This window comes from Triticum dicoccoides, chromosome 5B (genome assembly GCF_002162155.2).
Source record: "Triticum dicoccoides isolate Atlit2015 ecotype Zavitan chromosome 5B, WEW_v2.0, whole genome shotgun sequence".
In the NCBI taxonomy this organism is placed as follows: domain Eukaryota; kingdom Viridiplantae; phylum Streptophyta; class Magnoliopsida; order Poales; family Poaceae; genus Triticum; species Triticum dicoccoides.
Window position 1 is genome coordinate 498,509,044 of NC_041389.1, and position 13,080 is coordinate 498,522,123.

At 45.4% G+C, this 13,080-nt stretch overlaps 1 long non-coding RNA gene across 3 annotated transcripts; it reads left to right on the forward strand.

The window, feature by feature from the left end:
* Positions 1 to 9,467: 9,467 nt before the first annotated feature.
* LOC119305883 lies at positions 9,468 to 12,791 on the forward strand. 3 transcript variants are annotated; one of them, XR_005148793.1, is made up of 4 exons: positions 9,468 to 9,821; positions 10,692 to 10,764; positions 12,104 to 12,176; positions 12,555 to 12,791. It is a non-coding gene; the product is annotated as an uncharacterized LOC119305883 (long non-coding RNA). The 3 variants fall into 3 exon arrangements; XR_005148794.1 differs by lacking the exon at positions 9,468 to 9,821 and adding an exon at positions 10,513 to 10,605 and having other exon boundaries at positions 12,005 to 12,176; XR_005148795.1 differs by lacking the exon at positions 9,468 to 9,821 and adding an exon at positions 10,513 to 10,605.
* The last annotated feature ends 289 nt before the right edge of the window (positions 12,792 to 13,080 follow it).

The following is a 13,080-nucleotide window of genomic DNA, read 5'->3' on the forward strand; positions in this document are numbered from 1 at the left end:
CGCTAAGCGGAAGTGTTCAAGTGAACGGGGTTGATGGAGTCGTACTCGTCGTGATCCAAATCACCGATGATCCTAGCACCGAATGGACGACACCTCCGTGTTCAACACACATACGGTTGGGAGAGACATCTCCTCCTTCTTGATCCAGCAAGGGGAGGAGAGGTTGATGGAGATCCAGCAGCACGACAGCGTGGTGGTGGAAGCAGCGGGATCCCGGCAGGGCTTCGCCAAGTGCAAGCGGGCAGGAAGAGGTGTCACGGGAGGGAGGGAGGCGTCAGGGACTCAGGTGTGGCTGCCCTCCCTCCCCTCCACTATATATAGGGGCCTAGGGGGGGCGCCGGCCCCCTGTAGATCCCATCTAGGGAGGGGGGCGGCGGCCCTAGGGGTGGCTTGGCCTCCAAACCAAGTGGAGGCGCCCCCATCCCTTAGGGTTTCTAACTCTAGGTGCATGGGAGGCCCAAAGGGGGGCGCACCAGCCCACCAGAGGCTGGTTCCCACGCCCCCTCAAACTATGGGGCCCTTCGGGATAGGTGGCCCCACCTGGTGGACCCCCGGGACCCTTCCGGTGGTCCCGGTACAATACCGATGACCCCCGAAACTTTCCCGGTGGCCGAAACTGGACTTCCTATATATAAATCTTTACCTCCGGACCATTCCGGAAACTCCTCGTGATGTCCGGGATCTCATCCGGGACTCCGAACAACATTCGGGTTACCGCATACTATTATCTCTACAACCCTAGTGTCACCGAACCTTAAGTGTGTAGACCCTACGGGTTCGGGAACCATGCAGACATGACCGAGACAACTCTTCGGCCAATAACCAACAACGGGATCTGGATACCCATGTTGGCTCCCACATGTTCCACGATGATCTCATCGGATGAACCATGATGTCAAGGACTCAATCAATCCCGTATACAATTCCCTTTGTCTAGCGGTATTGTACTTGCCCGAGATTCGATCGTCGGTATGCCGATACCTTGTTCAATCTCATTACCGGCAAGTCTCTTTACTCGTTCTGTAACACATCATCCCGTGATCAACCCCTTGGTCACATTGTGCACATTATGATGATGTTCTACCGAGTGGGCCCAGAGATACCTCTCCGTTACACGGAGTGACAAATCCCAGTCTTGATTCGTGCCAACCCAACAGACACTTTCGGAGATACCCGTAGTGCACCTTTATAGCCATCCAGTTACTTGTGACGTTTGTTACACCCAAAGCATTCCTATGGTATCCGGGAGTTGCACAATCTCATGGTCTAAGGAAATGATACTTGACATTAGAAAAGCTTTAGCATACGAACTACACGATCTTTGTGCTAGGCTTAGGATTGGGTCCTGTCCATCACATCATTCTCCTAATGATGTGATCCCGTTATCAACGACATCCAATGTCCATGGTCAGGAAACCGTGACCATCTATTGATCAATGAGCTAGTCAACTAGAGGCTTACTAGGGACATGGTGTTGTCTATGTATCCACACATGTATCTGAGTTTCCTATCAATACAATTATAGCATGGATAATAAATGATTATCATGAGCAAGGAAATATAATAATAATAACTAATTTATTATTGCCTCTAGTTCATATTTCCAACAGTCTCCCACTTGCACTAGAGTCAATAATCTAGTTCACATCGCCATGTGATTAACACTGACAGGTCACATTGCCATGTGACCAATATCCGAAGAGTTTACTAGTGTCACTAAACTAGTTCACATCACCATGTGATTAAGACTCAATGAGTTCTGGGGTTTGATCATGTTTTGCTTGTGAGAGAGGTTTTAGTCAACGGGTCTGCAACATTCAAATCCATATGTATTTCGCAAATCTCTAGGTCATATTGTAAATGTTGCTTCCATGCTCCACTTGGAGCTATTCCAAATGGTCGCTCCACTATACGTATCCGGTTTGCTACTCAGAGTCATTCGGATAGGTGTTAAAGCTTGCGTCGACGTAACCCTTTACGCCGAACTCTTTATCACCTCCATAATCGAGAAACATGTCCTTATTTACTCCAAGGACAATTTTTTGACCGCTGTCCAATGATCCGTTCCTGGATCATTCTTGTACCCCTTCACTGACTCATGGCAAGGCACACTTCCGGTGCGGTACATAGCATAGCATACTATAGAGCCTACGTCTGAAGCATAGGGGACGACCTTCGTCCTTTCTCTCTCTTCTACCGTGGTCCAGCTTTAACTCTTAACTTCATACCTTACAACTCAGGCAAGAACTCCTTTGACTGATCCATCTTGAACACCTTCAAGATCATGTCAAGGTATGTGCTCATTTGAAAGTACCATTTAGCTTTTTTGATCTATCCTCATAGATCTTGATGTTCAATGTTCAAGCAGCTTAATCCAGGTTTTCTATTGAAAATCACTTTTCAAATAACCCTATATGCTTTCCAGAAATTCTACATCATTTCTGATCAACAATATGTCAACAACATATACTCATCAGAAATTCTATAGTGCTCCCACTCACTTCTTTGGAAATACAAGTTTCTCATAAACTTTGTATAAACCCAAAATCTTTGATCATCTCATCAAAGCGTACGTTCCAACCCCGAGATGCTTACTCCAGTCCTTAGAAGGATTGCTGGAGCTTTGCATACTTGTTAGCATCTTTCAGGATTTGACAAAACCTTCTGGTTGTATCACATACAACCTTTCCTCAAGAACGTCGAGGAAACAATGTTTTGACATCCTATCTGCAGGATTTACATAAATCATGCAGTGATTGCTAATATAATTCCAACAGACTCTTAGCATCGCTACGAGTGAGAAAGTCTCATCATAGTCAACTCCTTGAACTTGTCGGAAAACATCTTAACGACAAGTCGAGCTTTCTTAATGGTGATACTTACCATCATTGTCCGTCTTCCTTTTAAAATCCATCTGTACCCAATAGCCTTACGACCATCAAGCAGTTCTTCCAAAGTCCACACTTTGTTCTCATACATGGATCCTCTCTCGGATTTTATGGCCTCGAGCCATTTGTCAGAATCTGGGCCCACTATCGCTTCTCCATAGCTCGTAGGTTCATTGTTGTCTAGCAACATGACCTCTAAGACAGGATTACGTACCACTCTGAAGCAGTACGCATCCTTGTCGACCCACGAGGTTTGGTAGTGACTTGATCTGAAGTTTCATGATCACTATCATAAGCTTCTACTTCAATTGGTGTAGGTGCCACAGGAACAACTTCCTGTGCCCTGCTACACACTAGTTGAAGTGATGGTTCAACAACCTCATCAAGTCTCCACCATCCTCCCACTCAATTCTTTCGAGAGAAACTTTTCCTCGAGAAAGGACCCATTTCTAGAAACAATTGTCAGGGCATATTTATTCCCAATATGTTTTGGTGATTGATGACAATGCTCGTGCGGACTAATCGTGTGCGTTTAGTGCTTTCAGAGATTCATCCATTGGCACGAGACGATTTCCTCCCCTCGGTGTTGTAAGTCAAGACGGTGTAGCTCCTTCGTTTCGTTGGTGGTGGACTAGTTTCGTAGGAGTCACCGTACTATCAAGAGGGGATCCGTTTAGGTAAGACTTGGGTGGAATCACACGTACACATCCTTATCACACTCGTCGTCTTTCCTTCCGCATCTCTGGAGCTGTTGTTTTCCCCTTACTATGCTCTGCTCTGCCCAAGCGGTAGTACCACGTCCACAACGGTAGTACCGCCGAAACTCCACAGCGGTAGTACCGCTCTCAGAGTGGTAGTACCGCTTGGGTTTTTCGATCGTAGTACCGCTGTGCGTCTGGGCTACTTCTGCCTCGATTCTCGAACGAATTTCTTGTGTTGGGTTTTGCGGCACTAAGGGAGGTAGTAGGGGCGGTAGTACCGCTCTAAGCGGTAGTACCGCCCTTCCCTAGCGGTAGTACCGCCCTGGTGTCAGGGCCCTGGGCAGCGCGACAGTACCGCTGGGTCGTAGCGGTAGTACCGCCCGGAGCGGTAGTACTGCTCTTCCCTGGCGGTAGTACCGCCCTGGGGTCAGGGCCCCAGGCAGAGCGGCAGTACCGCTGGGTCGAGCGGTAGTACCGCCCGGAGCGGTAGTACCGCCCTTCCCTAGCGGTAGTACCGCTCTGTGCGAGGCTGGTGAGTGGGATAACGGTTGGATTGTTCTTCCCACTATATAAAAGGGTCTTCTTCCCTAAAGTTGACTCACCTCTTTCCCCCAAAGCTCCATTGTTGCTCCAAGCTCCATTTTCGCCCGGTCTCTCTCCCTAGCCAATCAAATTTGTTGATTTGCTCGGGATTGGTTGAGAAGGCCCAGATCTACACTTCCACCAAGAGAAATTTTATTCCCCCCACTTATCCCTAGCGGATCTTGTTACTCTTGGGTGTTGAGCACCCTAGACGGTTGAGGTCACCTCGAAGCCATACTCCATTGTGGTGAAGCTTCGTGGTGTTGTTGGGAGCCTCCAAGTGTTGTGGAGATTGCCCCAATCTTGTTTGTAAAGGTCCGTTTGCCGCCTTCAAGGGCTCCAATAGTGGAATCATGGCATCTCGCATTGTGTGAGGGCGTGAGGAGATTACGGTGGCCCTAGTGGCTTCTTGGGGAGCATTGTGCCTCCACACCGCTCTAACGGAGACGTACTTCCCTTTAAAAGGAAGGAACTTCGGTAACACATCCTCGTCTCCATCGGCTCCACTCTTGGTTATCTTGTCCCTTTAATTTTGCAAGCTTACTTGAGTTATATCCATTGCTTGCTTGTGTGCTTATTGTCTTTGCATCATATAGGTTGTCCACGTAGTTGCACATCTATACAACCTATTTCATTGCAAGTTTTAATTTGTTAAAGAAAAGTCTAAAAATTGTTAGTTGCCTATTCACCCCCCTCTATTCAACCATATTGATCCTTTCAATTGGTATCAGAGCCTCGTCTCTTTATTAAGGACTTTGCCGTCCAAAGAGTATGGTTGACGTCAATGACGGTGCGGAGGAACACTCCGGTGTGAATCCCATCTCGTCTTCGGCCAAAGGGGGAACCTCGGTCTCACGTGAGGAATTCAATGTGGCTTTAGACACATTGAAAACCTCCATGACGGCCGAGGTTAAAAGCATGTTTACTGAATTTCTAGAGGGACTTAAACTATCTACCTCACCAATGAAAGTGGGTGATCCCGCCAACAAGGTGACGAATGCTAACTCTGATAAGGGGGAAGCTAACAATGAAAAGAGTCCATCTACTAGTGGTAGAAATGGCAACAGCATCTTTGCCCATGTGGAACCCCCGGTGTATAGAGGACCGATCCCCTCTACTCATTTGAATCATGCCGGTCCTCCTCCTAAATATGTGAAAAATGAAGATTATGATTCTTGGGTTTATCGCTTCAAGTGTCATTTAAAACATGTGAATACTAAGCTTTGGAGAATTATTGAAGAAGGTTTCTATCCTCATGATCCAAGCAACTTCACCCCTCGAGAAGAAGTGGACAATCAATTCAATGAGAGTGCTCTCTTCATCATCCAAGATGCTATCCTTCCCGAAGATCTCCCTCATCTTCGACCTCATGTCATGGCTAAAGAAGCATGGAAGTGTGTCGAGCGTATGTATAGAGGAAGTGCTAGCATTCAACGCTCCAACTATGAAGTGGTGCAAGATGAAGCCGATGAGTTTGCAATGAAAGAGGATGAAGAACCTCGTGAGCTCTTTCGAAGAGTGACCAAACTTGCGGTCGCACTACGAGATCATGGGAGTAAGGACACGGATGACAACTGGATCAAGCGCAAGTTCCTCAAGGCCATCATGCCCTACAACAAGGCCATGTCCTCCGTCATCCGCCAAAGACCGGACTTCCACTCCATGACCTCTGGTGAAGTGTTGGATGAGTTTGTTGCAATGAACATCTTGGATAAGACCACCGACAATGCGGTGCTCCGTTCCCAAAGGGCAAAGAAGCCCAATCTTGCCTTGAAGGCCAAGGTTAGTGTGGAAGAAGAAGAAGAAGAGGAAGATGAGGAGCAACCCCAAGGACACGAAGTATGATTATCATGAGCACATGGCTCTTGCCTCAAGACAGTTTTGGAGTAAGAAGACTACAAGACCCAACTTCAACAAGAACAACTCAAGTGGCCTCAAGGGGAAGCAACGAGTTAGAACTTGTTTCAACTGTGGCAATGTCAGCCATTTCATTGCGGATTGTCCATACGAGAAGCGGGAAGACAATGGTGGCAAGTTCATCCGAAAAGACAAAGCCAAGTCCTTCCCCAACAAGAACAACTTCACCAAGAAGACTCCTTCTCACGGGTTGGTGGTTCAAGAATAATACCGTGAGGATGACGATGATGATGAAGATGGTGAAACAATGGCCATGGCATCCGTTGCCATTGTCTCAACTCCTCGGGTGTCTCTCTTCGATGCACCTAACGAGAACATCACCGCCAAGTGCCTCATGGCTAAGGCCACCAACAAGGTAACCCCCAACATCAAAACCACCATTATTCCTAACCCTCCTTCAACGGATGACTTTGATAATGGTAAGGGGTCTAGTGAGGAGATCAATGAATTTGAGTCCTTCATGAGTAAGCTCAAGGGCAAATCCAAGAAGCATTTCGTTGCTCTCTTGGAACAACTTGGTGAAGCCAATGACATGATCGAGGCTCATGAAGAAACCATCACTAAGATGGAAAGTCATAGTCGTGACTATGCCGATGAGATATCGGATCTCTCTAATGCTCTTGAGGAAGAGCATGAGCATCGTTTGGCTCTTGAGGAGTCACACAACGATGGTCATGCTAAACTAAAGAAAGATCTTGATCATGCTCTTGTTGTGTCTCGTGTTCTAGCCTCCGAGAAGGCTAAACTTGGGTTGATCATGTTAGACTCACAGAGGAGTTTGATGTACTTGACAAGGCCCACAAGGTCTTGAAAAGTGCTCATGCCACCCTCAAGGAGTCTCATGCTCAACTCCAAGAAATCTAACTAAAGAAAAGGCCACATTTCCTCACATGGTCTTAATTGATAATGCAAATGCTACTAACCCATGTTGTGAGCATGTGCATCTTGAGGAGGAAAATGCCAAGTTGAAGGAACAACTCGAGAAAGGTCTTGTGTCATGCATACAAGGCGAGAAGAACCTGAATGACCTTTTGAGCAATCAAAAGGAAGTTGTGGGCAAGGAGGGAGTTGGGTTCGCACCCAAGTCCAAGAACAAGAAGAAGAACAAGGAGAAGAAGAGCAAGACCAATCGACCTCCTCCGCTCACGCAAACCTTTGTGAAGGAGGGAGAAGGTGCTCCTAAGGAGAAGAAGAACAATGGGAAGAGTGGTGAAGCCAAAGAGTGCAACGCCACCTCTCCCAACAAAGCCGGCGACTTTAACCCCTCTTATGTGTTGTGTCGTGCTAGTGATGGACATGTTTATGCTAAATTTGTTGGTTCTCCTTATGAGTACATTGAATGGTCTATTTGGGTTCCTAAGACCCTTGTTACTAACATCAAAGGACCCATTACTCAATGGGTACCTAAAACCAAGCATTGATCTCTTGTAGGTATTTGCTTCCGGTGGGGGATCATGGTTGCTCGATAGTGGAGCAACAAATCATATGACCGGGAGCAAGGACTTGGTGGTGGACGTGCACAATATCCCATCTATGCCCACCAATGTCGAATGGGGTGATGCCTCACATTCTAAGGTATTGGGTCTTGGCAAGGTTGTCATTTCTCATGATCTAACGATCGAGAAAGTCATGCTTGTTGAGTCCCTTGCGTTCAATTTACTTTCCGTTTGTCAACTCGCACTCATGGGTTTTGCCATCTTCTTTGATATTGATACCGTGGCCCTCTTGTGGAGCAAGACTCTTAAAGTAGCCTTTGTTGGGCATGTCGAGAACGGTCTCTATGTGGTTAACTTCTCGGAGCAACCCACTAAGACCGCGACATGCCTAATGGCTAAAGTTGATGTGGGATGGCTTTGGCATCGCCATTTAGCCCACGTCAATATGAGATCTTTGCAAAGTCTTCTCAAGGGGGACCATGTCCATGGACTAACGAATGTTAGTTTTGCCAAAGATCGTGTTTGCAGTGCTTGTATCGAAGGAAAGCTTCATGAGACGGCTCACCCTCCCACGACTATCATCTACTCGAAGAGACCCTTGGAGCTCCTCCACATGGACCTCTTTGGGCCCCCATCCTTTGATAGTCTTGGGGGTAGAAAGTATTGCTTGGTGATAGTGGATGATTATTCAAGATACACGTGGGTATACTTCTTCAAGAGGAAGAGTGAGACTCCACAAACCGTCATCGACTTTGCAAATGAAGCTCAACGTCAACACAATGCAAATATCTTGACAATAAGAAGTGACAACGGCACCGAGTTCAAGAACTACACCTTGGATGAGTTTCTTAGTGATGAAGGAATCAAGCATCAATATTCTGCACCATATACCCCTCAACAAAATGGTGTTGCAGAGAGGAAGAACCGGACGTTGATGGATGCGGCAAGGACCATGATGGCGGAGTTCAAGTCTCCATACAACTTCTGGGCCGAAGCCATCAACACAGCTTGTCATGCATCCAATCGGCTCTATCTCCACAAAGGCTTGAACAAGACTCCGTATGAGATACTCACCGGGAACAAGCCCAATCTCAAGTACTTCCGGGTGTTCGGGTGTAAGTGTTTCATTCTCAAGAAAGGTGTTCGTTTGTCTAAATTTGAAGCTAGAGCTCATGAGGGCATATTTGTTGGTTATGCTACAAACTCTCATGCTTACCGTGTTCTCAACAAGTCCAACGGACTCATTGAGGAGACGTGTAACGTAGAGTTTGATGAAAATAACGGCTCCCAAGTGGAACAAAGTGGTACTTGTGATATAGGTGATGAAATTCCTCCCCAAGCCATAAGAAGAATGGGTATTGGTCATATCCTACCCATTGAGGAACCCCTTGTGGCCGAAGGAGAAGGACAATGCTCCACTCAAGTGGAGCCATCACCTCCCCAAGACCCACACGCTTCCGAAGAACAAAGCGAAGGCCCTCACCTTTATGAACAAGACCAAGGGCAAGATCAACCTCAATATGGAGGTGAACCTTTAAATGATGCCCAAGGTCAAGTTCTCCCCCTCGAGCAAGTTCAAGATCATGAGCAAGCTCAAGACGGCGCTCAAGATGATCAAGTTAACCTTCCTCCTTCCACACCCGAGGAAGAATTAGAGCGTCGTGCCGCGAAGATTGCTTCCAAACTCACCACCCAAGGCCATCTCATGGAAAACGTGGTTGGAAGTCTAAGAAAGGGGGTAAGCACTCGTAGACAATTAGCTAACTATTGTGAACATCATGCGTTTGCCTCTTGTGTTCACTACAACAAAAACCCACCTATAACAACGCATATCTAGCAATGAAAGTCGAGATGCGTTGAGTTAAACAAACCTCCCACCTCCCCACGAAGGATAACCTCCCTGTATCCACCTCGGTCCAAATATCATGCAACCAACACGCAGACAAGCAGGAAAAAAAAGAACCCAATCTCTTATCTCCCCACCACCTCTCTCCCCGATTCACATCTCCCACCCGAGCTCCACCACAACGCCGCTGCCGCCGCCGCCTCTGATTCGAGGAAACTCCGGTGCTCCCCTTCACCACGCCTCACCAGCTCGTCCCCCCTCTTGTTCTCCTCTGGCCCCGCCACCAACCCCCACCGCCACGACGTCCTCCACGCCTCTGCACGGCGCGACGGTTCATTGTTGTAGCTCATGTGCTCGGCCCAGCAATCCCACTTCCACACGCGATCGGCTACCGGCTAGGCTCGATGGCGCTGTTCCACCTTGGCTACCTCGACTCCGATGTGACGGTTCAGTAAGGCACCCCTCCCCTCTGCTCTTGCCCTGCCGCTGCTTTGTGGCATGGCATCTTGCCATGGATAATTCTTTGCCGGCCATTACGACAATGATTCATGCTGCCTTATCACTTGCCTGATCCGCCTTTGTGGGCGCTGGCTTGCACCGACAGCCACACCACTCCATGGTTTGTATTCCTCACTATTCTCATATGTGCACAAAAATACTGCTACCTAGGGGTAATTCAGTCATCTGGGTGTACGCATACAAGTGATTCACCACATGGCTGTATGTGTTGATTCAGGAAAATGTGTGCGTTCTCTTTTTCTAAATAGTTCTATCTTGTGATACATTAGATTTTAATTTTTCATGTAGCTATGTGTGTGGATAATTAATTAATATATCCATGAAGATGATTAGACTGTCAATTGAATAAGTTGATAGTATCTCTGGATATCCTAGCTGTTAGTTTCTGACTATTTATAAAAACCATTCCTTCTAGTATCATTTAATAGGTGACCACTATTATGTACAACATCATGATTTTTTTTGAGAAAGAAAACAAATATCTTCTTATCGGTGTTATGAAACCTTACTGATTTCCTTGTAATAATCTATGAATAAGCCCCACATGCATCTCTACGTCCTATTATTTCTCTTTATCTTTATTTCATAATCCTTAATTTTATCTCTCCTTGCTAGTTCTGAAATTGACTTCGCATCAGCCAACATTTGTCTGTTTATTCTTTCTCTTAACACGTAAATCCTCAGGTTCAGAATGATGATACTAGCTAGTGCTTATGGTATGAATTATGATCCACTGATTTAGATATGTAAAACTTAAATGTTCTTGCAAGTACTTATGAAGCGAATCCATCATTCTTTGCAGTGCCAAAATTTCTTACATATTCATCTTTGGGAGAAAGATCAAGGCATATAGTGGGCTACTTCTGCAAAAGGAGGTACGACAGCATGATTCCAGCTGGGTAGTAGACGTGTAGGTGATTTACATGACATTATCTACAATGTAATTTAAAAACCAAGGTTGAAAAAGTTTGTGTATTCATAATTCAGATTTGTCTTATTCCCAAGCATCTATATAAATTAAAATCATGTGAAAACATACTTGTTATCATTTAATAGAACCACCTGATTTAGCTTTGTGGGAATTATGTTCTCTCAACCTAAAAAGCACGGACACGGGGACGGAAAGACGGGGATACGCATACAAGGACACGGGATACATTATTTTTCAAAAACAGTCGTTCAGGGATACGGTGAGTATATATAAAATAAATAAGAAATATACAGAGTCAAAACAGAAAAAAACAATGAAACACTGCTGGGTCTGGATCCCACAGAGGATAGTTCGTATCTACGAACACCAGGGACCAGGCTGTCCTTTGATCTCACCCACGGACGGGTGGCCCCGGGGGTGGTGCTCCCGGATGCCATGCTCCCTAGAAACAAGTAGAAATTATTCAAGCAAGCACAACATGGGGAAGCAATTAGCAGCCTCTCAATTGAAGGAAATCATGTCACAAAGATGAAGAGGTTGAGGAGAGGCTGCTGGCCTTGGGGTTACCTGCTCTAGTGTGGTTGCCTCCGGGAGGAGAAGCTGCTGGGGGCGGTGGTCGAGTCCAGGTGGCGGCGGCGCGTTCGCTGCTGGTTAGCAGCAAGTCCTTCGTTATGTGGCGTGCGTGCGTACGAGAGTTTGTATTGTGCCGAGGCTATTATTGGGCCTCCCGAGTCCCTAAACGTATCCCAGCCGTATCGATGCTTTTTTCTATTTTTTTTTAATTCAGGAATCCTGGGATGCTGCGGGATACATGTATCCCAGCTTATCCAGGCGTGTCGCTGTATCCCGCTGTACTAGGACATCAAATCGGCAGATTTTGCCGTATCCATGCTTTGTAGCTCTCAACTTCAAGTACTTCTGGAAATTTGAAAATCTCTACATTTATATGTATTGTTTTGAGAACTGCAGATCTTTCTTTGCAATCAAGGATGCTATATTTGTCGATGTACATAGTTTTTGGCATGTACCTCACTGTATCTTCATTATATTCTTTGTAAGGTGTTTAACTCGTTTAACATAAGGACGCTCTTTTCAAAAGGCCCTCTTTTCTCCGTCTATATAGCATAGTGCTATGGCTAGGACTGTAAAAAGTGATCAAATTATGATATTTCATAGCTCTTTAGAGGTGATGATATATGTTGGATGACGAAACAAGGATATTGTTCTGGTGCTTGCTTCGACTTGGGTGTTCAGAGAAGTGAAACTTTAACTAATCTGTTCAGGGAAGCAACATATTGCATTTAAAGTGAAGCTTCCTCTATGATATGGAGATGCAATCATCCATCTAAAGACAAGGTATGCTCATTTCTCTATTGTGTGAATTCAACATGGCTGAGCAACAATTTATTTGCTCATACTTTTTTCAATATTAATGCTTATTGCAGTTCCTGCTTAGCTTGGGAAATCCAAAGAAGAATGTTGCCCTTGCTACACTCCAGAGTACTGACCTATAATATAAAACAAAAAACTATGGGTGTTGACTTGGTACTCCCTCCGGGAGTAACTATTTCTTGGTTGACATAACCACTAAAACAAAATTATTAGTCATATAGTAAGATTAACTATCACATGTCCTCCAACCTTTATATGTTGCTCTTTTGTTTAAATTTTACTTCCCTGTTAATTGATTTTCTTTGATGGTACCTTGCTATTCTCATTTCTTTGTTGTTGTAGATTGCCAAGATAAATCGATGATGCATGGCTCAGAAGTTGATTACAAGATCGAGAAGGTGGCTACTACTAGATAGTTTCAGATTATGTTTTGGAATGTAATTTTTAGGGTCAATGTTTCAAACACTATGTGTTTAGATGGCTGAGTCGTTCAGTGCAAGGTTGAGAATCAGACTATTACTAGATAGTTTCACATATTGTAATCTGTGTATCATGTTCTTTGTAAAGCAATCAAGTTGATTTAATATATGTGACCTTTCTCATTGTTATGTTTGTGTCTCCTATGCATTATCAACATTAATGCAATAAGTTCTGGATGCTAATATACAAAATACCATTAATTGTCCAAGCAATACGATAATTCTTCTAGGCATTACAATGGTCATTTTCTAGGCTAGCCACCAACGCATATGAAGTGTTGTTGTGCTCTAGCTCTATATGTTGCTATCTTACAACACTTATTTATGCCGTTTACCAACACATGTATATATGTTGGTGTAGACCTTTGCAACGCCACCAACGGCAACGC